Source organism: Rana temporaria, chromosome 9 (genome assembly GCF_905171775.1).
Source record: "Rana temporaria chromosome 9, aRanTem1.1, whole genome shotgun sequence".
NCBI lineage: Eukaryota > Metazoa > Chordata > Amphibia > Anura > Ranidae > Rana > Rana temporaria.
In genome coordinates this window covers 129939719-129965995 of record NC_053497.1, presented here as the reverse complement: position 1 = coordinate 129965995, position 26277 = coordinate 129939719, and the positions used below count along the sequence as shown (strand labels likewise).

Below are 26277 nucleotides of genomic sequence, written 5' to 3'. Positions count from 1 at the left end.
CTTGAGTCACTTGTATTTCAAGGTACCGGAATTCAGTGACCCTTTGTACATCCACTGCACAGTCGGGTAAAGGTCATGGGGCATGAGCACTGCTTTATTCCAATTAATGGTGAACCCCCTATCAAATCTCCGAAGTCAGCTATTAAGCCTCATACACACGATCAGACTTCCACCTGACTTTTCCGTGGATTTTTGTCCGAAGTGGTGATGGCTGTGAACTTGATATGCATACACACGGGACGACATTTTCAGCCAACATTTACCAAATCGCGTGGTTTTTCAGCTCTTTGCCGCCACCCTTTGGGCAACTTATGCTATTGTTGTCTGATGTTTAGCATTGGTTCTGAGCATGTGTGGTTGTACCTTTTGGATTTTAGTCCAATGGACTTGTGTACACATTTGTTGTTGGAAAGTTTGAGAGCTTGCACAGCGAACATTTGTCCGTGGAAATTCCGACAATTTTCCGATGGAGCATACAGACGGTCTGATTGTCCGATAAAACATGTCTGTCGGACCGCTGTTGTCGGAAAGTCTGATCGTGTGTATAGGACTAGTGGCATCACATTCCTCAAAGAACCATCAGTGTTCCCCAGATAAATCAGAGTGTTATCCGCATATAAGGGGATGACGTCTTTCTGGGCCCCCCCCATGGAAACCTAAGATATATTGTGAGGCTCTGACCTGGATGTCCAAGGGCTCCAGGGCAAACAGCAGTTGTGAAAAATTGGGCACCCCTGCCATGTGCCCCTCAAAAGCCTAAAGGGTTCCGATATTTCCCGATTAATTTGCATTCTTGCTGAAGGAGTGGTATATAACGGCTGTACCCATCTGAGGAAGGAAGGGCCTACCCCAAATCTTGTCAATACTTCCCATAAATTGGGCCATTCAAGCTGTCAAACGCTTTAGACGTGCCTAAAGAGAAGATAGCCCTAATACCGGAGTTTCAGTAGGTAATTGTAGGTTGAATAGTCTGCATAGGTTTTGGGACGTGGATCGCGTCAGTATGAAACCAGACTGGTCTTTATGGATCACTTTTTGGATGCATTTGGATAACCTTTTAGCCAGAAGTTTGACATCAAATGTAAGTAGCGAGATAGGTCTGTAATGAGTCTGTTGAGTGGGCCTCCTTTCCTGGTTTTAAGAGGACAACTGTAAGCGCTTCACTCATAGAGGGGGGGGGTGGTAAGTTTCCCTGTTTCAAATACCTTTATTGTAGACTTGGAGTAGAGTTGGAATTAATTGTGCGGTATATTGCTTGTAGATTTCGGTAATCCATCCACTCCAGGCGCCTGTCCATTTTGTGCATAAGCCAAGGCTACGAGGAACTCATCCTCAGTCAATGTCACATTGAGCAGGCTTGCGTCCGAAGTGGACAAACGTGGTATAGGGTATCTATATAAGATGGAATGGAGGTCAACATGTGAAGCTTGAACCTTGTATGTATAGACATCCTGAAAAAAAATCCTTAAATATGTTCATAATAGCTTTAAGTGGAATAGCAAGGTGTGCCCTGTGCATCTGCCACTATATGGGAGGGAGGATGTGTTTTAGCCAGTAGGGCTAGCATATGACCCATATTTTCTCCCTCTTCAAAGTGCTTCTGCTGTAGAAAGAACCTTTCATTTTCTGCTAGGTATAGTGATAATTGCCTGAGCATTGATTGTGAAGCTAGCCATGCTCTTGTGAAATCATCGGTGGGGTCAGCCACATATTGCTTCAGTTTTTTATGCCTCTGATATAACCAGCATTTCCCACTCCTTGGTCTTTGTCTTTATAATGAGCTGTCCACCTAAGTAGGCTGTATTCCATACATTGACTATATCTGTAGTTCCTATGTTATGTCTAAAAAAAGAGGTCAGTAGGTCTGGGATCGGATCAGGGTCCGGTAGGAGTGACAACCAGAAAGGGTTTAACTTCCATAGCGTTTTACTCCGATCTGCCCCCGCGCGTATATCAATCAAAAGTGGTGAATGGTCAGAGACCTGTTTAGTGGAGTATTGTGAGGAGAATACCAAAGGCAATATGAGTTCAATCCCCAGGCCTAGGTCAATTCGGGACAGTCCCCCTTTTGAGGCGGATTGACATGAGTACACCCAGGCATCTGGGTTGTGCATCCTCCAAACGTCTGTAAGGCCTATCTCCAGGAGAAGTCGGACAAATGGTGTAGGCCCCTGTTGTTTCATTTTAAATCACATGAGCACATGACATGAGCAGAGAGTTTGTCTTTCCTCACAGTCTATGTAATTGTTAAAGACCGTCCCCAAGGACTGCCAGGGAAGAGTGTTACAAAGTCAGCCAGTCTTGTAAGGAGACGGCCCAAAAACGGTAGAGAAATGTACAACCCTGCTAATATACATTTTGTCCCATAAAGGGAGCACGCTATAATTAACGACCATCCAGGTCGGTTTTAACTTCCATGCAGGAAAATTGTGTGGCCCTTCTAATCAGGACACTCACTCCCCTCGAATACACAGAGTATGTGGCATGGAATTGGTGACAAAACTGTCTTTGAGCAAATAGAGGTGTAGAAGTCGGGGCAAATGTGTCTCCTGTAGACAAATCACATCTGCATTTAAACACTTGATCGTGCGGATCACAGCCAGTTGTTTAAGCCCCAGACATTCCAAGACATTACTCTGGTTAGTTTGGACATTGCATTAGTATTAGAGTAAAATCAAAAATAAATGCTGTAAGTGGTGTACAGCCCTGGGATCGCTTACAGTCAGGTAACCAAATAGTGATGTGTGTGCCTGCAAACGAGTATCAAAGAATTTGACCGAACCCAGTGCCCCGACCCGCAGGTGAGCCAGGTATAACATAGCGTACTTTTATTCCAGATCTCTGAGGCGTCGTTTTACATCTATGAATTTAGCTCTCTGTTTCTTCATGTCTGCTGAGAAATCTGGAAAAAGAGATATCTTGGCATTATCAATCTTCCGAGCTGCAGGTCTGGTTCTGGCGTTGTAAAGGATTGCATCTCTATCCTTTTATTTAAGGAGTTTAAACAGAAATGGTCGTGGTGGGGCTCCTGGTTTTGGAAACATTGGGGAGAAAACCTCTTTGTCGAAGATGGTAATGAGACATTTTTCGATAAATTCAACCGGATTCTTGCCTTCTACTCTCTCAGGTTGACCTATGGCTCTAACATTATTATGTCTCATCCTGTTCTCTAAATCTTCTAAACGAGAGGGGTGCTGTGAGATGAGTATAAGTCAGGTTCTATGGAACTCACGCTCCCCTCTAGAGCTGATGTTCTCTCCCTCAGTTTTTGGGCGTCTTGCCGCAAAAAAGTAATCTCCGTTTTGACCTTTATCTCTGTGGTAAGGGTGGCTAGGGATAGGTTACAGGTATTCACTGCTGTGAAACTGTCCCGTAGTGTGTGTTCACCCGTGATGTCTGGAGCGGTGGGGTCAGGGGGCCTAGCACAGATATTCTGTGGAGTACTCACTGTGCCCCAGTCGAATCCTGTGCTGTTGTTATCCTCTAGCTGTACTGTGTCATCTGCTTCGGATACGTCCCCTGATGAGTCTTCCGCGTTGCCGGCAGATGCTGTGGGGATGGCGGCATGGAGAACAACTTTTCAGCTGCCTCTCTGTGTCTGTCCTTAGCAGACTGTTGGGAGAGGGTGCCATTTTGGACCATGAGGTCTGCGGACCTGGCTGCATTCTATCTCTTTGTGGCTGCCATCGAGCGTGTGTGTTGGCCAGGCAAGGATAGCACTGTACCGTGTTCTGCGGATCTTCCTATAGCCGTTGTGCTGTAACCGGTATGTTGTATAGCGTGTCCTCAGGATAACAGAGCGGATTCTCGGCGGAGAGAACTGAAGATGATTCCGGCTACATCTGCTGCCTGGCCACGCCACCCGACCGTTTGCTTTGAAAGTGAAGGTGCTCCAGAGATTAGTAAATGGGGGGGGGGGGTGCTCTGGTAACTTCTATCATCCAATCATGTGCAAGCAAAATGCTGTTTATGTTCCTTGCCTGTGATTGGGTATTCTTTTCAAAGATTCCCCTCCATTTAGTTTTGATTAATTTCACATTTATCCATATATGTTATTAAAATTATGTGCTTTAAAGATCTTGTAGTGTTTAGAAAAAAACAAATGTTTGGCTCTATATAGTCTTGCCTGTCTACAAGTGCCATAAATCTCAGTGTGAACTGCACCTTTTGGTCCTTCCTGTGTAAAAAGTAATAAACTAAATAAAATAACCTACCTGTCCAATTGTAATATAGTTGCAACATCTTGTGTTTTTTTGTTTTTCTTCCTTATGGGCCTTTGGTACTTGTATGACATCTTCATTTACAAGATACTTATGTTTTATTGCTGGTTTGTTTTTCAGATCTTATCAAGAACCTGCTTCACAGAAGGATTCTGGGAATTTTTGTGAGGTACAGTGATATATCTGTATATTCAGCTGCTGGAGTTATCCACAGTATGTGAAGATTTGTGCTTGGGGCTCGCTCATACCAGCCCGCATGCTTATATAGGTGCGATCTCATGTCTGTTGTATAGGGACGATGCTTTGCATTGTTAAAACAAAAGACATTGTTTACCTTTTTTCTATTGTATTTTTTTATTTTATTTTTTAATCTGTGCACCACGGCTCATTGTAATGTGCTGTGATGCAGTGAATTGCATGGTGTAAAAATGCAGCATGTTCAAATTTTTACGTAAAACACACTGCAACCCACCCATTTAACACAGTGTTGTGAACAGGATATATAAGCACAAAGCTGACTGTTTGCTATGGTTAACTCTAGAAATTTTCTGTAACGTAATGTCCCACTCTTGAGTGCTTCCGTCATATACTGTTTCCTATCAGTCTGGATATAGATATCAGATATTCCAGCTGCTCTCAACACACGACAAGACTTGTTTGTGTGCTAAACATGGAGTGTTTAATAGAACCAAGAATGCAACCTTATATACAGTTTAAAGAGGAGGTAACCAGAACATAAATTAACATGAGCTAATTAACTAATCATTTACCCAGACGAGGTGACTCCGAGATATGACCTGTCAGAGTAGACGTCCCATCTCCGCTCACCTGCTATACAATACACATTATAAGTGTAAACACAGGACATCTTCACACAATAGTAGGGTCAGTTAGCACAAGCCACAATGAAAGATCCTTAGAAGTTAGTCTGGATTCAATATACATTACACAGGCAGCCAGGTCGCTGGAGGTGATGACATTAACATCTTTCAATTAACATGTTGAGTTCAGAATCAACAAACGGTAATTAGTTCTTTAAGGATATCATGGAATATATTGTGGATAATCATTACTGGCCCATCTCAGGTAGTCCAAGATATCATTTCTCAGTCATCCTATGCCCCTAGTGGACATAGGATGATTTTAGACATAAGAGGGTCCGGTAATGTCCCTGGTGAGTCTGTAACTTTTACTATTCCTGTAAACACACGAAAGCGGTCAGTGACTGTTAATGTCGAGGAAACATTGCAGCTGTATTTAAAGTAGTTGTAAACCTGTACATATACCCAATGAAGTGACTTGCCTCAGGTGATACACAGGTGTGAAACAAATCCTCCTACATAAGTGGTACCTGTTTATATGCGGTTTTCTTTTCTCTACATTCATTCAAGGTCCAGAATTTACAGAGCTTGTCTGAGCTTTCAGAAAAAAAGGGGCGAAATTGCACTCTGCAGAGCCCAGTGAGGAGAGCTCTGATAGCTGTTTGTAGGAAGTGGACACACCCCCTGGAGCTGTAATCCCTGTCACCTTTTTTTTTTTTCTTGGTGTCAGGAAAACAAGTCAGACGTGATTAATGCGGATAGCAGAGGAATGAAACAGCAGACAGAAATTGCGTTTTATGTTCTTGAGACAAGTACACACTATAGAGGGGGACCGTTAACTAGGGGTGTTGAATATAATCGCAGCATCGTGATATAGATGTTACCGATGCAGCGAGTCGGCCGAATCGATTGTTGATGACGTCATGCGTCGCTCAGTGAAGTGCTCTGCCTCTTCAGGAGAAACACAGAGGCTGAGCCTGCATGGTGGATAAATCAGAAAGTCAGCTGATGAGCTGACAGCCAGTACAGTACAGGGGGAGGAGCTTGAGGAGACCCAACATCAGGAGAGGCTTCGCTGGAGGCATCTGAAGATGTAAAATGCACTGAGCAGCATGGAGGAGGAGTGACACTAATAGCAGGTGAGTGCAAGTGTCACCGATTCCATTCCCCCACTACCATCACCCATCTGCCCCATCCCACCATCCCGGTCTGACCCCACCGTGCCAGTCTGAACACACCATCCCACCATGGCTCTGATGCCACCATGCCTCTTATCCCACCATCCCTCTACCACTGGAAAACATTTTAGTTTTTCTGACTGCTTGAATTTTTGGATAAAAAGTTTTTAACCATGCGCACTTGTTCAGTAATCTTGATGCATCACGGAATCAAATCGAATTGTGGACAAGATAATCGACTCGTGAGACTAGTGAAGATGTGCACCCCTACCATTAACACATACTCCCTTTTTTCACTTTTCTCTTGCTGAGCTCAACTGATGATACTTCTGGGTATGGGGAGCATGCAACTCCTTCCCACGTATGTGACAGCGTTAGTGATTGGCTGCCCAGGCCTGCACTGTCACATGGGGTAGGGAGAAAGTCATGACTTGAGGCTTACACAGGTCTAACGTTCCCTCACACCAGGTAACCAAATAGTGATGTGTGAGAGCAGAGGTAAGGCAAGTATGTACAGCAAGTGGGGTTAGCTTTTAAAGTGAAAATAAAAGGAAGCTGCAGTTCCGCCGATTGATTGTTCTTACAGGCGACAAGAGGGGACATCCCCCTCCCGCCGCCATTTGGTGCTTCTCCAGGCTCTCCCGTGCCCATGTGGACCCCGGAGAAAGAATCGCCCGCCGCCAGATGACGACATAGAGATTTCCGGTGACCAGGTGATCACCAGTCATCCCTATGACTGTCAGAGGCCCGGGCGCGACGTTATGACGTCGCGTCCGGGCTGCGATTGTAAACAAAGCTGTAATCGCGGCTGGTAAGCATGAGCTTGTGTTGTGTTTTTTTTTTTTTTTTTTCGATCTCATGCATTACAACCTTATTGACCCCGCATCTCTCAAATTTTTATATATATATATATATATATATATATATATATATATATATATATATATATATATATATATATATATATATATATATATATATATATATGAGGCGCATTGCGGGCGGTATTTACCCTTTATCGGCCACTAGCGGGGGTTAATACCGCACCGATAGCAGCTGATTCCCGCGGCAATGCCGGTGGTATAGCGCCGCTTTTTTTAGCGTTCTACCGCCACCACGCCTCCCTCCCCAGTCTGAAAGGGGCCTTAGACGCAAGATAAGAGGCTGTTAAAGAAAAATCACAAAGTTCACAGTGTAACAAAAAGTAACACAAAATGCATCAGCTGGCTGGATGTGATCTGTCCAAAAAGATACAAATGTTTCAACTTCTAGAAATGCAGTTGGCTGCAGTGAGACAAGCAGACTCATACAAATTTGCTGTTACTAAAATAAAATAAATAAAAAAACATGACCTAAAAATAACCCTGTTCAATGAAAGGAATACAGTGCTTTGCAAAAGTGTTCACCCCCTTAGCTTTTTACCTGTTTTGTTACATTACAGCCTTTAGTTCAATGTTGTTTTAATTTGAATTATATGTGATGGATCAGAACACAATAGTCTAAGTTAGTGAAGTAAAATTTTGAAAAATATATACATGAAACTATTTTTTAGAAATAAAAAAATGATAATTGGCATTTGCATATGTATTCACCCCCATTGGTATGAAGCCCATAAAGAGCTCTGGTGCAACCAATTCCCTTCAGAAGTCATATAGTGAAATGATGTCCACCTGTGTGCAATCCAAGTGTCACATGATCTGTCATTACCTATACACACCTTTTTAAAAGGCCCCAGAGGTTGCAACACCTAAGCAAGAGGCACCACTAACCAAACACTGCCATGTAACTCTCCAAACAAGTAAGGGACAATGTTAGGTTGTTATGACAGTCAGGGTTAGGTTATAGAAAAATATCCAAATCGTTGATTATCCCTAGGATCAAATCTATCATAACATGGAAAGAACATTGCACAACAGCAAACCTGCCAAGAGACAGCCGTACACCAAAACTCATGGACCGGGCAAGGAGGGCGTTAATCAGAGAGGCAGCACAGACTCTTAAGCTAACCCTGGAGGAACTTCAGAGTTCCACAGCAGAGACTAGAGTATCTGTACATAGGACAACAATAAGCCGTACACTCCATAGAGTTGGACTTTATGGAAGAGTGGCCAGAGGAAAGTCATTTATTTTCAGCAAAAAATAAAATAACATGTTTTGAATTTGCGAAAAGGCATGTGGGAGACTCTCAAAATGTATGGAGGAAGGCCATCAAATAAAACACTATGTCTGGCACAAACCCAACACATCACATCACCCAAAGAACACTATCCCCACTGTGAAACATGGTGGTGGCAGCATCATGCTGTGGGGATGTTTTTCAGCAGTCTGGTCTGGTAAACTGGTCAGAGTTGAGGGAAAGATGGATGGTGCTAAATACAGGGATATTCTTGAGCAAAACCTGTACCCCTCTGTGAGTGATTTGAGGCTAGGACGGAGGTTCACTTTCCAGCAGGACAATGACCCCAAACACACTGCTAAAGCAACACTTGAGTGGTTTAAGGGAAAACATGTAAATGTGTTGGAATGGCCTAGTCAAAGTCCAGACCTCAATCCAATAGAAAATCTGTGGTCAGACTTAAAGATTGCTGTTAACAAGCACAAACCATCAAACTTGAAGGAGCTGGAGCAGTTTTGCAAGGAGGAATGGGCAAAAATCCCAGTGGTAGGATGTGGCAAGCTCATAGAGACTTCTCCAAAGCGACTTGGAGCTGTGATAGCCACAAAAGGTGGTTCTACAAAGTATTGACTTTAGGGGGTGAATAGTTATGCACATTGACTTTTTCTGTTATTTTGTCCTATTTGCTTCACAATAGGGAAAACAATACATCTTCAAAGTTGTGGGCATGTTCTGTAAATTAAATGATGCAAATAATCCATGTTAACCACTTAAGGACCGCCTCCTGCACATTTACGTCGGCAGAATGGCACGGCTGGGCACGTACAGGTACGTGCTGTGCTATTGTCCAGCCGTGGGTCGCAGGCGCGCGCCCTGGTCCGAAGCTCCGGGCCCTGCGGGACCCGCGGACCCGATCGCCGCTAGGGTCCCATGATCGGTCCCAGAGCTGAAGAACGGGGAGAGCTGTGTGTAAACACGGCTTCCCCGTTCTTCACTGTGGCGGCGTCATCGATCATGTGATCCCTTTTTATAGGGATACATAATCGATGACGTCGCACCTACAGCCACACCCCCCTACAGTTGTAAACACCCATGAGGTTACATATAACCCCCATCGGCGCCCCCTGTGGTTAACTCCCAAACTGCAACTGTCATTTTCACAATAAACAGTGCATTTTAAATGCATTTTTGAATACTTTTGCAAAGCACTGTATATTTCTGTTGAAAGCATGAAGGGGGATGATGATATGTATAATGAAAAATGTGGCAGATGAAGCAATCATACCTGGCAGAATGGTAAATTGGTGCAAAAGTATTCCTAAGCAGAATGATCTGAAAAGGAATATAGGGAGAATGAGAGAGCTACCCAAAGAGTGTAGGGTTTAGGGGTGAACTATGCACAGTATGCAGCACCAACCCCCCCCCTCCAAAATGTCCTTGCATCACTCTCTCCTACCTGGCCTTCCTCTAGTACCCCCCCCCCCCTCATGTGACTCTGCATCACCTTGCAGGGAGATTATTCTCTCTCTGATTCCGGCGATCTGTCCCCGCCGTGCCCTGCTGTGAGTGCCTGCAGTGATCTGTTCTATGTTTACAAGTGACAGCAGGGAGTGGGAGCCGGAGGTGGTGGAATGGTGTTCTGCCTTGTTCCAACTGCAAAACTGGGTTTGAGGGACAATTTGACAAGGCCCTGCGGGCCAGATTTTGCCCCACGTACCTTGTTTGACATATGTGGTATACATTAAAGAAATACAGCTTCTTGTCAAATGATTCTCTGCTGTGTAACCACTTTCTCACTTGTATGAAGAAGTCCAGTGGGCTCAATGGAAAGGTTGAAGAAAAAGGCCATAAGAAATCTCATTTGCAGTTGGTGGAAGAAGGTGCTCTGGTCAGATGAGACCAAAATTTAACTTTTTGGCCTAAAAGCAAAACGCTATGTGTGGCGGAAAACTAACACTGCACATCACCCTGAACACACCATCCCCACTGTAAAACATGGTGCTGGCAGCATCATGATGTGGGGATGCTTTTCTTCAGGGACAGGAAAGCTTGTCAGAGTTGATGGGAAGATGGATGGAGCCAAATACAGAGCAGTCTTGGAAGAAAACCTGTTAGAATCTGCAAAAGAATTGAGACTACTGAGGCGGAGGTTCACCTTCCAGCAGAATATCGACCCTAAACATACAGCCAGAGCTACAATGAAATGGTTTAGATCAAAGCATTTTCATGTGTTGGAATGACCCAGTCAAAGTCCAGACCTAAATCCAATTTAGAATCTGTGGCAAGATTGAAAATTGGATACATGGAGTATGTTCACCAATACTTAAGACACCTCCACTACGCCTCTAGTTACTCCTGATGAAGTCACGTGACCGTGACGAATACGCGTTGAGACACCAGAGGCACCGGAGGTGACGTGTGTGAGCATGCTGCTCGTTTTATGCTGAATTTAATTCATTTTATTGTGAGTACCCTGATTTTTTTTTTTTTTTTTTTTTCCATCAATAAATATTTTAAACTAATACACCATTGGCATATGCATCTCCCTTTTGTGAGTATCACTGCTGATATATCAGACGGGGCCCCACAGGGAGACTCTGTTTAGAGACCTAGGTTAAACAGTATCAAGAGACGCCTCACCAGGAAACGGCTGGAGTCTATGCCGCTTGTACCTAGAAAGATCTTTATATGCGGTTACCTTACAGCAGTAAGGTAAGGGGACATCCCCGCTAATCACAAGGGGAAAAGGAGCACTATCCTATTTGATATCCACGTTGGCAACTTGACACCAGCACTGGCACTTTATGTTGCTGTTTGCACATGAATACATTGTTGCAATATTGAAGACAACGTTCTATTTGAGGACTTTTTTTCGTTTATGCATGTTTTTTGCACTCAGCACTTTACCTTTTTAAGGTTTATTTATTTTGGCTTCATATTTGTTTGAGTGTAAAATATGTTTCATTTGTTTTTACATATGCAGCATTCCCCCCCCCCCCCCCCCCCTGTTTTTGAAGATTGAAAATTGCTGTTCAGACGCTCTCCATCCAATCTGACAGAGCTTGAGCTATTTTGCAAAGAATAATGGGCAAAAATGTCACTCTCTAGATGTGCAAAACTGGTAGAGACATCCCCAAAAAGACTTGATGCTGAAATTGCAGAGGAAGGTCGTTCTACAAGTATTGGCTCAGGGGGGCTGAATACAAAATGCACGCCACACTTTTTACATATTTATTTGTAAAAAAAAAAAAAATAATTTTCCTTCCACTTTGTGTTGGTCCATCGCATAAAAATAAAACCCAACAAAATAAACTTTACATTTGTGGTTGTAACATGACAAAATGTGGAAAGGAGAATGAATACTTTTTCAAGGCACTGTATACAAAGCCACAGGTTTTCATTGTGCACCTTTACAACTTTCTAGCTATCGGGGTCATAACAACCAATGATGTCGCCGGTTGATAAGGAGGATGTTGTTGCATTTATGTAAAACTATTTAGTTTTAGTTTTAAACCTTTTATAATAGGGTGTATTGACTGTGCATCATTTTAAAGGGTGCTTTGATTAAAAATAAGGATGAGAAAAACTGTTTTTACACTATATATAGTTTTCTTCTAAAACAATTTGTTTTTTTTATTAGGCCAAAGGTGGTCTTTAATTTCACCATTAGATGGCAGCAGAGTATCACAAATTGTCACGGTTTGATTGGAGGTCTCGAGTTCTCCATGGGACAACTTGATATGTCTGCCTTTCACTTATGTTACACCATTGATGGCCTAGGTTGACTTATTTATCTGTTCTTTTATAGAGCTTGAACTTATTTTGCGACGTAACAGCACGCACTGTCAGATTTTCATCTGTGTTTGGCAAATTACTAGACAACCAATGTAGTCTGTCCTTTTAAACAATACATTCAGATTACATCCAAATTGGTAGAACCAATCGTAGATGAATTCTGTTAAACACAGTGGCTAATTGGTTAGCACTTCTGCCTAGCAGCATTAGGGTCGTGTGTTCAACTCCCAACCATGACATTACCTGCCTGGAGTTTGTATGTTTTTGTGCCTTCGTGTGTTTCCTCCGGGTACAATATATATGTAAAGCGCTGCATAAATGGACATCACTATCAGTAAAGCCTCTTTATTTATAGTGCTGTCAATTTATGCAGGCCTGCTCAGCGGGGATCTCTTCACCGATCCCTGCTGAGCAAGTGGATGACGGGTCCGTGTCCACTGCGGTGATGCAGAGCGGACATGTACACAGACATGGCCCGCTGTCCTCTATGGGCTGTCAGATGGAAACAGACTGCCTGTCAATTTCCATGTGACTGTCATCTGTTCCGATCCACTAGATGGATGGGGAACAGATCCCTATCCATATGTTTTTATCAGATTGGATCGGACGTTTGTCGGGTGTCAACGGACACATGTCCACTGACTCTTACCACTCCATAAAGAGCAATGGATGGTCCGATAAGGTCCACCTAAAAAAAACTGGCAGACCTGATCGGTCCGTGTGAAAGGGGCCTAATAAACATAAACACATTTGAGATTATCCTGTGTGTGTGTGTGTGTGTGCATCTATCCTCTAACCTTCTTTTCTTTCTTTTTTTGCACCAGTAATTGCCTAAATAAAGTCCTTGTTGCCGATACCAAAACCATCATGAATGAGTCTTATTAACAGACCGTTGGGTGCAATGAGTAGGTCATCTGTGACACAGTACTTGGCTAATAGTCATTTTGTCATCTTCAACACACTGCTGCCTAAAAACTCAGTGTTTTATTTATTTATTTATTTTTAATTTTTTTTCAGATGTGTATAATTTATTTATAAAATATGTATATGGTTGACTTGCCGATCAGTATGTTATATGTGCAAATACGTGCATATGCGCATACCATACAGTTCTCAATAAAACATTGCATTGTGGGAGGTAGAATTTTTATTTATGCACGTACACGCAAATAGGTGCAAAATAAACGCCTGAAAAATCGCCCAGGAATACTAATGTTCAAACATCAGTACTGTGTACAATTGTGCACCCTTAGTGACTCTACATGTATTCCTCTCAATAGCCACTAGATGGCCCGGAGCACAGGATTACTTTATTGTGCTCCCCTATTCTCTATAGAAATGTATCTATAAACACAAGTATCTTTTTACTTTAAAGGGGTTGTAAAGGAATTTATTTTTATTTTTTTCATAAGCATCCTTTACCTGCGGACATTCCTCTTTTCACTTCCTCGTTGTTTCGTTTTTGCTCAGAAGTTGCTCTATTTCTTCTCTGTTCTGTTCACTTCCTGCTTGTCTGATTGTTACTGACCACCGTGAAGGGAGGCTTTACTGCGGTGGTCAGTGACGTGCTCACCCCCTCCTGGGAACTACATCTGTGTGGCAGGACGCTCTCTACATGTTAGAGACTTCAAGGAGGTGTGAATTACTGGGTGTGCCACAATGCATACTGGGAAATGTAGTTCTTACATGAACGAGCGCCGCAAACCAGGAAGTGAATGAGAGAACAGAAACTAGAACGCCGGAGGTGATATAGATGAAGGAATTTAATGGGTATTTACTAGTTTTTTTTTTTAACAGAATCATTACACTATTCTTTCTACCTTGCAGACATTAATTTTAGCCACTTCCATACCAGGCACTTACGCACCTTCCTGCCCAAGCCAATTTCCAGCTTTCAGCGCTGTCGCACTTTGAATGACAATTGCGTGGTCATGCTACACTGTACCTAAACTATTTTTTTTATAATTTTGTTCCCACAAATAGAGCTTTCTTTTGGTGGTATTTGATCACCTCTGCTGTTTTTATTTTTTGCGCAACAACTAAAAAAAGACCGAAAATATTGAAAAAAATAAAGTTTATTTTTTTCTGTTAATTTTTTTTTGTAAATAAGTACGTTTTCTTCTTCAATTGCGGGCACTGATGGGAACTGATGAGGTGGCACTGATAGGCGGCGCTGGTATGTGCCACTGATGGGCACTCATAGGTGGCACTGATGGGCAGCACTGATGAGCACTTATGGATTGCACAGATGGGCACTGATAGGTGGGCACTGGGTATGGATGGGCACTGAGGGGTGGCACTAATGGCATTGCTGGGCATCACTTATTTATTTACTAATTTGACAGTGCCCATGTTGCCAGTCAGTGCCTATTTGTGGGCACTGATTGGCATCTATTGTAATTTTTTTTTTACATGTGGATAGCCATGGGGGATGTACCTGGCCATCCACATGTTGCCCCCTTCCCTGGTGGTCCTGGTGGCTTCCCTAGTGGTCCAGTTTGAGCATCCGAGGGGGGGCTGCGCTGATAAACAATCAGTGCGAACCCCCCCTGTCAGAAAAGCCGCCGATCGGCTCTACTCTACTCGCGTCTGTCAGAGGCTCTTTACCGAGATCGGAGATGCAGGGTGTCAGACTGACATCCCGCATTACCGATCGGGTGCGCGCCGGCATGTTATCCTGCTGGACGTCAATAGACCTTCCGTCAGGATTACACAACCACTTCCCAGACTTCAATTCACTATTGACCGGGCGGGAAGTGGTTAGGCAAAAATGTTTTCCTTTACAACTCCTTTAAGCCAATCTGTCAACCAATGACATCTATGCTGGTGCTAGGAGAAATCCTGTTGCAAGGGTCTTGTATATCAGTGAGATTCTAGCAGGGGATCAACCTCTGCCATAAAACAGAGAAGGATGTTGTGAGCGTATATAGTATTACCATTAAAGCGTGGCCCCTGTCATCTCCAGGTATCCTTTTGGCTCTGTGTGTCTGCAGCAGTTAGAGAATGTAGAAAATCCAGGAATGGAGCAAGCCCAAAATTTATCATTGCAAGACATTAAATGTTTCAAAGTGATGGGTTATCGTCCCATCTGGGGATCTGTTGGAGAAAACTATAGTGTACCATTGATTTGTGAATACTAGGTTCAAATTCTGTCTGGATCACATTTGTTCACATACCCAATATTATTTTTATTTTTTTTATTTATTTGTAAGGTGTGTTTCAGACCGCATGGTAAATATGGGGTTGATCCTACTTTTTACAAGGATACTTTAGTCTTTTATACTTTAGTCTTTTATCATATTTGGATTTATAAATCAAAGTACCTGAACAGATATATCCTATGAATCTATGTTTTGGAGGCCTAGTTTCTATGTAAATTGGAGCTGCCATATATGGCCACTAGGCTCTGTTCACTGCTTGTCAGTGCTGCATAATGGCTATGCAATTGTTGATGTGGGAGAATAAAGCCTGGTACACACTATCCATATTATTCTTAATAATAATATTAAAATATATAGGCCCGGATTCTCGTACGAGTTACGCCGGCGTATCTCCAGATACGCCGTCGTAACTCCGAGCCGTCCTATCTATGCGCCTGATTCTTAGAATCAGTTACGCATAGATTTGTATTAGATCCGACCGGCGTAAGTCTCTTACGCCGTCGTATCTTAACTGCATATTTCCGCTGGCCGCTAGGGGCGTGTACGCTGATTTACGCCTAGAAATATGTAAATCGGCTAGATACGCCAATTCACGAACGTATGCCCGGCCGACGCAGTACAGATACGCCGTTTTACGTTAGGCTTTTCCCAGCGTAAAGTTACCCCTGCTATATGAGGCGTACCAATGTTAAGTATGGACGTCGTTCCTGCGCCGAATTTTGAAAATTTTACGTCGTTTGCGAATAGGGCTGGGCGTCATTTACGTTCACGTCAAAAGCATTGGCTTCTTGTGGGTTAATTTGGAGCATGCGCACTGGGATACTTTCACGGACGGCACATGCGCCGTTCGTAAAAAGCGTCATTTACGTGGGGTCACATTAAATTTACATAACACACGCCCACATCTACCACATTTGAATTAGGTGGGCTTACGCCGCCCTATTTACGCTACGTTGCCGCCACTTTGGTTTGAGAATACGGCACTTGCGTGTCAAAGTTGCGGAGGCATAACGTAAATAGGATACGTTACGCCCGCACAAAGATACGCGGTTCTACATGAATCCTGGCCATAATTTTTTATTTTTTTTTAACCCATTGGGCTGAGTGGAAAAAATAAAACTGAAGAGCTTGAGCGGACCCGCTGTACTAACTTCCCAATGTTGGTACAACGATCTCACCGCTAAGCTATTGCATTCTGATGGGGGTAGCTCCCCTGCCAGAACACACTGGTCAGTTCTAGCAACTATTAGGTGAGAGCGCTGATTGGGTGCCGGTCGGCAGACCTTTTTCGATCATGCCCCTTCGATAGAAGCCAGCTGAACACCCGGCTTCTGTCAGACCGGCTGCTGTACACATGGGCTAAATGCCGCCCAATATTCTGCCGGTATGTACGGCTCTTGAGTAATGGCAGTGAAATGCAGCCTCTAGAAGGGAAATTTATAGACGTGCACAGAAGACAGTCATTATGGTAGAAATACTGTTGCATCAAAAAAATTACTTTAAACCGTTTGTTACCCCAACACTTCATATTTCTGATATGTGGCTGCTGTACCATGCACTTCTATGAGAAAGTATCCCGTTCTCTTTGTATTGCTTCCTTGTGATTGTGATTGTGTGAAATCCCTGATGTTCTTGACAGTCCCTCTGCTTTCCTATTAAAAACTGACCGCACAGCAAGAGAGCACACCTGGTCAGTTCTTTAGCAATGCTGGGAACTCTGTGTGCTCTCCTCCAATGATCAGACTTGTCCTAATACATTGTTTAAGTAGGGGGCATTCCCATTCTTTCACAAATTTTGTAGGTTGTCCTAATATGCCCCTGCTGCACAGCTATTCACTGGGAAGACCCATGTGCTGCTGCTTCGCCTCCCCCCAGCTCTTATGCAGAAGAGAACAGTGGGAATGTCACAAAAACAAAAAAAACACTTTTTAATAATATCAAAACAAAAATGTTTTGCCTTTCATTTTTTTTTAAACTGAATGGGTTGTTTTACAAGGTGATCATTTACAATCACTTTAAGTTAAAGCTCAATGCAAATGCAGCTGTGTAGATATTTAAAAACATTTTAGCATTTAGTAAAAAACGGAGTGCTAAAATCTCATATGTACTTTAACATATTAAAGTACAATTTTTTGCAGTGCTTGATATAGATAGATATATAATAAATTGTGCATTCCCATCAGTCCCTGCCCTCAAGTCCCTACCTCACATTTATACATACATTATACACACATCTTTGGCGTGTGGGAGGAACTCAGAGTTCCTGGAGGGACCCCATGTAGTAGTGTCGTGCTTGGGATTCAAACTGGCAACTCCAGTACTGCTAGGTGTAAGTGCTAACCACTCTGTAGAAAGTGCTTGGTTAGTGCACTGCCTTTTGTTTACTATTTGAAGCTGACCCCCCCCCCCCCCCAAATTGAGGCGAGGTCTGACAGCTGATTGGAGGGAAAAGACGCCCCCCCCCCCTTCCACAGAGCTGAGGCTGTCACCATTTTTCTCTTGGTACCAGGAAAACTTGTCAGAAGTGATTGCTGCTCTGTTCCTCAGCATGAGACGCAAATGACGCTTGGTGCTTTTAATTGAGAAAAAGTACACACTGTAGAGGGATATGTTTTGTTCATCTTAATGTCTGAGGTTTACAACCACTTTAAATACAGTATGTTCTAGTAGTGCCTCGAGGCAGCATGTGACAAGTGCATTCTCCCTCTGCTGCTTGCATAGCTTTGAATACCGTCCGTCCGAATTCTGTCTGCCGTAGAAAAATGCCTCAGACGATCTGCGCATGCACTGTGTTGACGTCACGCCAGCTAGTCTAGATGTCAGCTGGAGTGAAGTTTGGTACTGCTCATGCGCAGATCGATCGGGGGGGTGTTTTTTCGACGAAGGGCATTTCTCGAACACTGGCACAGACTAAGCACTTATTGGCTCAAAATAGTGTTCTTCCCTCTCCCTGTTGTGAAAGTGCTGCTGTGCAGAATATTACAGGAGGCTCGCATCTGTTGGGGCTCAGGGACATGTATTTAAAGTGGGTGTAAACCCTTACATATACTGGTGAAACTCGAAAAAATTTAATATTGTGCAAAATTTCACCAATGCAACTTAAAAGGTGAAACTAATATATGGGATAGAATCATTACATGCAAAGCAAGATAGCTCAAGCCGGTGATTATGGCTTACAGCTCATGAAAACCCCAAATCCACAATCTCAGAAATTGGGAAAATTGTGAAAAGGTGTAATATTCTAGGCTCATAGTGTCCCACTCTAATCGACTAACCCATAACACCTGCAAAGGGTTCCTGAGCCTTTAAATGGTCTCTCAGTCTGGTTCAGTAGGAATCACAATCATGGGAAAGACTGCTGACCTGACAGTTGTGCAGAAAACCATAATTGACACCCTCCATAAGGAGGGAAAGCCTCAAAAGGTAATTGCAAAAGAAGTTGGTTGTTCCCAAAGTGCTGTATCAAAGCACATTAATATAAAGTTATGTGGAAGAATAAGGTGCACAAGCAGCAGGGATGACAGCAGCCTGGAGAGGATTGTCAGGAAAAGGCCATTCAAAAGTGTTGGGGACTTTCACAAGGAGGGGACTGAGGCTGGAGCCAGTGCATCAAGAGCCACCGCACAGACAGATCCTGGACATGGGCATCAAATGTCATATTCCTCTTGTCAAACCACTCCTGAACAACAAACAACGTCGGAAGCGTCTTACCTGGGCTAAAGGAAAAACACACCTGGTCTGTTGCTCAGTGGTCCTCTTTTTCTAATGAGGGCAAATTTTGCATCTCATTTGGAAACCAAGGACCCGGAGTATGGAGGAAGGATGGAGAGGCACACACTGCAAGATGCTTGAAGTCCAGTGTGAAGTTTCCACAGTCTGTGATGATTTGGGGAGCCGTGTCATCTGCTAGTGTTGGTCCTCTGTGCTTCATTAAGTCCGGGGTCACCGCAGCCATCTACCAGGAGATTTTGGAGCACTTCATGCTTCTTTCCGCATACAAGCTCTATGGGGATACCGACTTAATTTTCCAGCAGGACTTGGCACCTGACCACACTGCCAAAAGAACCAAAACCTGGTTCAGTGACCGTGGGATTACTGTGCTTGATTGGCCAGCAAACTCGCCTAGCCTGAACCCCATAGAGAATCTATGGGGCATTGGCAAGAGAAAGATGAGAGACATGAGACCGAACAATGCAGAAGAGCTGAAGGCCGCTATTGAAGCATCCTGGTCTTCTATAACACCTCCGCAGTGCCACAGGCTGATCGCTTCCATGCCACGCCGCATTGAGGCAGTAATTGCTGCAAAAGGGGCCCAAATCAAGTACTGAGTATATATGCATGATTCTACTTTTCAGAGGTCCGATATTCTATGTATAATCCTTGTTTTATTGATAGCATGTAATATTCTAATTTTCTGAGATTGTGGATTTGGGGCTTTCATGAGCTGTAAGCCATAATCATCACAATTATGACAAATCACGCCTTGGGCTATCTTGCTTTGCATGTAATGAGTCCATCTCATATTTTAGTTTCACCTTTAAGTTACATTAGTGAAATCAATGAACTTTTGCACAAAATGTTCAAATTTTTCGAGTTTCACCTGTACCCAGTGAAGAAATTATCCTTGGGTGATAGTAATCTCTTTACTACATCAGTTCAAATTTCAGAATTTTATAAGCTTGTCTAGGAGTTAAGAAAAAAGGGGGCAGAGAGCCAAATTGAGGAGAGGTCTAACAGCTGATTGGTGGGAAGAGACACACCCCCTCCACACAACACACAGGAACAGAGCTAAAGCTGTCAATCAGCTGGAGCTCCCTCCATTTAGCTGGATGGGGGACGAGGCTTAAGAATTCAGAACCTTACCAGGCTCTTGTTTTCTAATGGCCACCAATCCAGCCCAAATTAGTACCATTTACTATGAATTTAGGGCTGGTAGTTTGTTAAACTGTGCACACAAGGGAAGTTTTTAGCAATAAATGTGTCGGAATTGCACTAATAACTGGAAATGATATAATCCTTCAATATTGTCTATACAGTAGTTTCACTTTAATTAGACCAGAGCCCTTGAAATTAGCGGCAGTCGCTGACAAGCATATGAGATTGTTTACTGTGGTGACCTGGGTTAATTTCCACATTGTCTTTTGGAATGAACTCTTCCTTTAACCTTATTATTGTCAGATTGTTTCTTTGTTGCTTATGCGGCTGGAATGTGACATGGCAGCGTTGCAGAGTTTAATGTGTTTCATCTGCATGAATTTTATTATTAGAGGAGGGGATTGCTCATATCTCTGCCTTTTGGGAAGTGATAGCTCAAAAGGAAACTATTTTTCTGGCGACGGAGACAATTATGATTTGTCAGATGTGTTTTTTCTCTCGTGTTGCTGTCTCCAATTTGTACAGGATGGGGTGTGAGACTATAGAGATTATGGTATGTTGGAGAGAAATAGAAACTGACTATCATCATAAATACATGAGCCATTAAAGTCCAACTTTATTTTTTCTTTGTATAGAGTGGGGAAAGATTTAAGCATCTGGCTTTTATAAATGTCTGTGTCCCCCAATGTGAGATTTCACTGCACTTCCTGTCCAATGATCATTTACTGTCCAGGAGACGTTGGTCTTCATCAAGTCTTGACGCAGTTCCCCTAGTGCATTTTGTTAACATAGACTGCTCAAACCCTGAAGAAGTGGAAGGCTTCTTACATTGAAACGCGTAGGATCAATTTGTTGAACTCTACCTAGTAAAGCTAATCTCCATGTTTCCTTTCACTTTAACCACTTAAGGATCGCCTAACGCCGATTATACGTCGGAAGATTGGCACGGCTGGGCACAGGCACGTTGCCCTTTAAGTGCCGCCGGCTGCACGCTCGCGACCCGGTCCAAAGCTCCGCGCCCGCGGGACACCGGCGGCGATCGGGTCACAGGAGCTGAAGAACGTTCTCCGTTCTTCTCTGTGGTTTGTCACTGATCATTTGTTCCCGTTTATATTTTAAAACGCCAGTCAACACATTTTAGGGGGGGAAATGCTTCTCTCTTGAGGTCTGGCAGCCACGATCTCTGATTATTTGCACCTAGTGCCGCAAGTCTTCACTGCCCTGGCTGCACCTGTACATTAATGCCCCATAGACTTCTGTGGGGCTGTGTCCTGAGGCTAAAGACAATCTGAGATGGTCCTCTTGAAGTCTATGGGACTGTAATGCGCAGGTGCATACTTACGGTAATGAAACGTCCCACACTCCGCTTGAATGCTTTCGTCGTTTACCACTTCCTCCCAGTCTGGATATAGATATCAAATATTCCAACTGCTCACAAGCACACAACGAGACGATACTTGTTTGTCTGCTGAACATGGACTCTTTATTAGAACCAGAATACAAGTCTTATATACAGTAGAAGAGGGGGTTCACCCCCTCCTGCTGATATTACTCTAACAATACACTTGTAACATAAATTAACATGAGCTAATTAACTAATCCCTTAGGGCAGCCGATGTGACTCTGTGCCCGTCAGGATTTCACTACAGGTCAGACTTGTTGCCACCGAGCTTCACACAGTAGATTATACATTTTCATAAGTATACACACAGGACACCTTCTCACAATAGCAGAAGCTCCAGAAGGAATTCGGCCCGTCTCCTACATTGTACAGAGGCCAATGCAATCAGCTCTTTCAATTAACATGTAGAGTTCAGAATCAAACAAACCAAGAATAGTCTTTACATATATTCTGGGAGATATTGTGGACACATATAACTATTCCATTTTAAGTAATCAAAGAAATATTTTCTCAGTCACCCTGTGCCAGGATAGCACAGGGTGACTTGGACATAAGCGGTGCATAGGGGGGCTGAAACAAGGGTATCCCGTACTTTCCATGGGATTCTGGGTTCCACTGGCCCTCCTGTCACTTACCTTGACCTGATGACTGCGATTCCATTGTTGAATTACATCTAGTGATGCAGCCATTAGATCAAGGTAAGCATGCATGTGTGGAGGGGTAGGTCAGGGGAAAGGGGTAAAAAGAATAAGCACTCTTTGCTTTAAAGTGCACCTGTCTTTTCCGTGGAACTCTTGCTGAAATTATTATTTTAGCTTTTTGGGTAATGATGAAGGTTAGAACTATTTGTCAGTTTTTTTTTTTTTTTTTTTTTTTTTTTTTCTTCCTGTCTGTGCTCCCTAAGGGGTGATTTCCTGTAACTTCCATTCCTAGTAACCACACAGAGTGTTCCGAAAAAAAAAAAAAAAAAAAAAATCTGACCAAGGTTGTTATCATTTTGTCTGGGGTCCTGCCTAAAAATATGCTGCGTTTTTACATATGGTTTTTATTGTAAAAGCGGAAGAACACTTTTTCAGGCAAACACAAATCCTTTTTTTTTTTTTTTCTCAGTTTGTTTTTATCATTACCGTCTGATGTCTCATCTTGATAGTTAATTAAATCCTGAAATTCCCACCCCAAATTATAGCTGAAGCAGGACCCTTAGGAGCCCCTTTCCTTGAAGTCGGTTGATTATGCGGGGGTTAATCTCAATTCCATGCTTCGTGTCTTTGTATGCTTGTGTGTGGTTTGTCCTCTTCTGCAGAAGGCTTGTTCTGCGCCAACCGTAGGTCTTTTGGGCCTGATTTATGGGGTCGATCTAGACGTATCCCCCAGTGGGGAGGCGCAAGTTCACCAAACACTTCTCTGTCTTGTATGAGAGATACAATCTGCCTGTGGCTGTGATGTGGGGACCGGACGAGGGGGCCTCAGTCATTCCCCCTGCAGGAATTTGTTTTTCTACTTACTGAACTTGTCTGTCTGGGTCTTAGAAGCTCAATCATTTATGTTATAGTTTTATGAAGCGCTTTAGTTTACAGTTTTATTAAATACTTTGGTCTTTGGATAGCTCAATATGTATATGTGGATCCAAATTAATGCAAATAATCTCATCAATGCGTACTAATGTTGTAAAAACCTTGTTTTAGTGTATATTTTGTAAATACATACCGTAAGTAACAGTGTTAGCCTTATAACGAGTGAAACGGGGCAATGCTTGACTTTGAAAGTAAAGTCGATATTTACATAATATAGGCCTACCAGGGCATTCCTGAAGACGGTTTACCCATTTGACCTCCAAAAGATTTTACCACCTTCGTATGCAGGTAATTTTTTGCTATTTAGCACTGCTTTAACTGGTAATTGCATGGTCATGTAACGCTGTAAAACAAAATTCTATATCATTTTTTTTTTTCACACAAAGGATTTTTATTTATTTTTTGTGGAATTTGATCACCTCCCTGGGTTTTTAATTTTTCACAATTTAAACGAAAAAAATACCAAAAATGTTGAACCCCCCCCCCCCACAATATTTTTTACTTTCTGCTACAAAACATATCCAGTAAAAAAATAAGCAAGTTTCTTCATAAATTTTGGCAAAAATATATTCTGCTACATGTCTTTGGTAAAATAAATAAATTAACAACAATCCCAATAAGTGTATATTGATTTGCATGAAAGTTATAGCATCTTCAAACTATGGTGTGTGTGTGTGTGTGTGTGTGTGTGTGTGTGTGTGTGTGTACACTAATGGCGGTCATCAGCGACTTTTAATGGGACTACGATAGTGCGGCGGAAAAAATCTGACACTAACTGATGCTGGGGGGTACTGACTAACTGCCAGTGACACTAATACAGTGATAATACTATACACCAGGGCTTGACAAATTTTCTTTGAATCTAGGAAGTTTTTTTTTTTTGCGCTGTAGTGAAAGTTGCTGTGGCCAAACTTAACAGTGGGAGGGGCTTAATAGGCATGGTTAAACAAACACCCCCCCCCCCCCCACGCACACCAGTATTCCTTCCCGTAATGTTACTACCTCCTGGGTTTCACCCAGCACTGTAACCTGTTTAAACCCCAAACACCACCTGCTCTGTTACTATACAGCCTTTCCCCGATTTACAAACGGGTAAAGCCCTGTAAAGCCCTGTACACACGGCCCAGAATCTCGTCAGGAAAAAAACATAATTTCTCCTGATTCTGTTTCTCGACAAGATTCTCTTGCCGGCCGAGTGTACACACGGGCCATTCGAAAGAACCGCTGTTCTTTTGAATGGCACGAACGCGGTGACGTCATCGACTACGACGAGCATGCGTTTGTCACATTGGATGCCGTCGCCGCCATCTTGCTTCACCCTACCTATGCCTTGGAAGCTGCCACGCATGCGTCAAAGTCATTTCGAGCATGCACGGGTTTCCATGGAGAGGTAAGTATGCACGCGCTCGGGTTTCTCGGCAGGAAAACACTGCCAAGAATCTCACGACGAGAAAATAGAGAACTGGTTCTTTATTTTTCTTGTCTAGGTTCTGGGCAGTTTTTTTGACGAGAAACATCCAAAGCCTCGTACACACGCATGGTTTACTCGGTAAGAAAGCTCTGCCAGCAGTTTTTTTGCTGGTTCTTGCCGAGATAACCATGCGTGTGTACGAGGCTTTAGGGACTGTAGGTTTGTTCTTAAGTCGAATATGTTTGTAAGTCGGAACAGCATGCGCAGAACTGCAGATACGTTTTCTGATGTTCTGTCGAAAAAGTCCAGTTGAATGTTCCCGCCGTCGAAAAGGTAGAAAATACTGTAGCTGCTGACTTTTAGAACCCTTATCTGTCAGCAAATCCAGCGGTGTCTTCACCCAAGCTGATTTTTCTGTCGGGTCTCGGGTGCTGCCGCCGCCATTTCTTGTGGCTTCACAGCCAGTTCCCTACTTCGCGTGGGGGAAGGAGGAGAGGAGCCAAACTTCTGGGTGACTGCCTTGTAGCGATCAGCTGAAAGTGGGGACAGATACCTGTCAACCTTGTACCTGCCCCCCCCCCCCCCGAAAGGTGCCAAATATGGCAGCGGAGGAGGGGGAAGAGGCAATTAAGTGGAGCTTCCCCTTTTGGTTGAAGCTCCGATTTTTAATTATTTTGTGATCTGGTAAAAAGTGCTAAATGGGCAGCAGCAATGAAAAGCAATCACTTAGCGGTGCCTTCCTATATGCTTGTGTAACTTGTAAAGTACACCAAGCCCCAAAACATTGTTATAAAAGTCTCCACAATATTGGTCCTGCCTGAGGTCTAACAAAAAAAGTAACCTCTTACCTTAACGATACATAAAAAAAAAAAGCTAATGGAAATGCTGAAATAACTAGAATCAAATGAAGCAGCAGCATATATTTCTCTATTGGCTAATAAAATAAACAACAAAGCTCAAATGCTATATAAAAATTTGCAAGGAGTGCATAAAAAAACGCACCAAAGTCACGCCAAAAAAACACTTTAAAGGTGCTACGCTCAGGTGTGAATGCAGCCGAAGTGCCTGCTTTCGCCATCACTGCTGCTCATTTAAAGGGATCACATAACAAAAAAATAACCTCCTATGTGAACATATAGAGGACACATTGCTTCTACGGAGATGTGTGTGTGTGTGTGTGTGTGTGTGTGTAGGGGGGGCGCAGCGTGTTTAGCTATTTTCTGTTTTTAATATCTCCCAGTGTTTAGTCTGTAGCCAGGACCCCTGGGGATCACTTCTCTGAAGCCATCTGTGATGTTTTAAGACTCTCTGCTGCTGAACACAATGAGTTTATGTCTAGCGCTGTCCCATCTCCCACGCGGCCGGGGCCTGGGGTATGACCGACGTTGGGTCAGGCAAAATAAGAATTACAGATGCGGTTTGGTGTTATTTGAGATTTCAGTCAAAACTAGCAGAGTGCTTTGGCTGTAGTGTTCTTTAACCATCAGTTTGCAGGGTGTCCTTAAAGAGCCAGGAACATCGGCAGGTAGGTGTGTTGTGACTGCCATGCAGAGGGCCAGTGGGTAGAAATGCAGCTGTAGGACCAGCCAAGAATTCATCTGTCATTTCTGTTTAGCAGTTTTGAGAATGATCTGAAGGATTTGGTTACTATGGACAACACTGCCTCATTTTTTACAGAATGACCTGTTTAAAGGGAACCCATAGGGCAAGGTAGTTTTAGAGGT

General features: G+C 43.2%; 1 protein-coding gene across 1 annotated transcript in view; it reads left to right on the top strand.

Moving 5' to 3' along the window:
• Positions 1–26277, top strand: part of EXD3 (exonuclease 3'-5' domain containing 3) — a 439907-nt gene that overhangs the window by 6656 nt on the left and 406974 nt on the right. The window contains exon 2 of the mRNA XM_040324501.1: positions 4341–4389. The gene's annotated coding sequence lies outside the window, so the exon portion shown is untranslated. The remainder of the gene's footprint in view (positions 1–4340; positions 4390–26277) is intronic.